The 2607-nt window shown below is 30.6% G+C and overlaps 1 protein-coding gene across 1 annotated transcript in view; it reads left to right on the top strand.

The window, feature by feature from the left end:
• Positions 1–2607, top strand: part of LOC106883771 (visual system homeobox 2-like) — a 308537-nt gene that overhangs the window by 964 nt on the left and 304966 nt on the right. The window lies entirely within an intron of this gene.

The following is a 2607-nucleotide window of genomic DNA, read 5'->3' as shown; positions in this document are numbered from 1 at the left end:
TGTGTGTGTGTGTGTGTGTGTGTGTGTGTGTGGATGTTTCTGTATGCATGTATAATTGTATGTATGAAATGATATATGTATACGACTTTAGCTGTCTCCGTAATATATGTCGAGTCCCTCTTTGTTGATTAACGTTAATAATTAATTAATATGTAGAATATACATTTTGTCACTTATATATATAGTTAGTTATGGTTACATAAATAGGATGTGTAAATATGTATGTGTATCTGTATATTAAATCTAAGAGATGGAATACGTTGATCATCTGTGAAGTTGTTTTTTTGTCTGTTTGAAATATCCATCAACGCGTTTACTAATCCAACACACTTATACAAATATATACTCACATATACAAATATATACAAAATATATAACTCTAATTATATATGTATATTTGTATATATGTATATATATTGACATGTATACATACACGCATATACATACATAAATATATATATGAATATACATAGATACATATATATATTTTTTTACTTGAGTCATTTGACTGCGGACATACTGGAGCACCGCCTTTCGTCGAACAAATCGATCCCAGGACTTATTCTTTTTTTGTAAGCCTGGTACTTATTCTATCGGTCCGTTTTGCCGAACCGCTAATTTTTGGAGACGTAAACACACCAACATCGGTTGTCAAGCGATGGTGGTGGGGACAAACACAGACACACATATACCTACAAATATAAAGGCGGTGCTCTAGCATGACCGCAGTCAAATGACTGAAATAAGTAAAAGGATAAAAGAAATATATATATATATATATATATATACAGGTTTCTTTCAGTTTCTCTCTACCAAATCCACTCACAAGGCTTTGGTCGGCCCAAGAAAACACTTGCCAAAGGTGCCACGCAGTGAGACTGAACACGGACCATGTGGTTGGGAAGCCAGTTTTTTTACCACATAGCCACTCCTGCACTTATACCAAATGAAGTCTGTGTACAGACATATGTTTATACGTAGGTAATGCATATATGCCATTATATGTACGGCTACATACGCATATATACATGTATATATGTTTGTATATATATACGTATATATATATATATATATATATATATATATATATATATATATATATATATATATATATATATGCGTGTGTGTGTGTGTGTGTGTGTGTATGTATAAACATATATATATGTATGTTTTACATACACATACAGCTATAGGCATTCGTATATATTTATGCATACCTGCATATATTTGTATATATAAATAAACATGCAAGTTATACGGATATAGTTGTATACGTACATATTTACATATGTAAGTTAACTCGCACTAATATGCATAGTTGCATGTAAAAATAAACACATACATAAATACATACAATTGCATATATATATATGTGTATAGTGCGTATATATATATATATATATATATATATATATATATATATATATATATATATATATATATAAGTGTGTGTGTGTGTGTGTGTGTGTGTGTGTGTGTGTGTAATATATATGCATATATACATACATATATGCGTAAAACTACATATATATGTATATATACATGCATATATGAGTACAAGACGTCAAAAACATGGACAAATGAAAAACGAGAACATAAAAAACAAAAACATAGAAGACGAACATAAAGAACATTCCCTTCTTCAGTTGTCTCCTGTTTTATCTACTCCGCGTATATATATGTTCCGTATATATATATATGTTCTGTATATATATATGTATAGATAGGTATATAGACATATACATAGCTATAGATATATAGATATATAGATATATATATAGATATATAGATTGATTGATAGGTATACGAACACACATATATACATGTATATTTACATACCTCTGTTTGTTTATGTGTATGTGTACGTATATTTATATACGTATATTTAATATATGTGTACGTATATTTAATATGTGTACGTATATTTAATATATGTAATCCTATGCATGTGTACGTGTGCGCGCGCGTGTGCGTGTGTATGTGTGTGCTCCCAGCGTCTGTGAGTCAGTGAGTGTTTATTCTTCATATTCCACGCAGTTCCAGCAGTTCTGCGACTTTCTCACTATAGTGTTTCTACCTCAATTCATATCTTTGATACATACATAAGGACAGCAAACATAAAATAACACCCATATGTCTATGTAAAGCTATCTACACATATACGAGAAAATCATATATTTGATGTTACGAACATTCGTATTAAAATTTTGCTAATACCAATATATGTATATGCATATCCATATTTGACTTGTATGTATGTATGTATATATGTATGTATGTGCTGTGTGTGTGAGAGAGAGAGAGAGTTTATATCTATCATCAGTTTATATCTACATAGTCATACCTTTTACCATACATCGCTATATACATGCATATCTGTACAACAGAAAACTAAATACGGAAATATAAAGCTTACCTATGCTATTGATATTCACAGAAAATTAGACACGTGCAGACATACATGCATGCAAAAATGTATGTACGGACACACGAGCGAGCGCGTACACACACACATCGCGCACGCACGCACACGCATAGACAAATACACACACGTACACACGCACAAACACATATTTAAATATATGTATATATATATATATATATATA

This window comes from Octopus bimaculoides, chromosome 6 (genome assembly GCF_001194135.2).
Source record: "Octopus bimaculoides isolate UCB-OBI-ISO-001 chromosome 6, ASM119413v2, whole genome shotgun sequence".
Taxonomy (NCBI): domain Eukaryota; kingdom Metazoa; phylum Mollusca; class Cephalopoda; order Octopoda; family Octopodidae; genus Octopus; species Octopus bimaculoides.
This window is presented reverse-complemented; position numbering and strand designations above follow the sequence as displayed.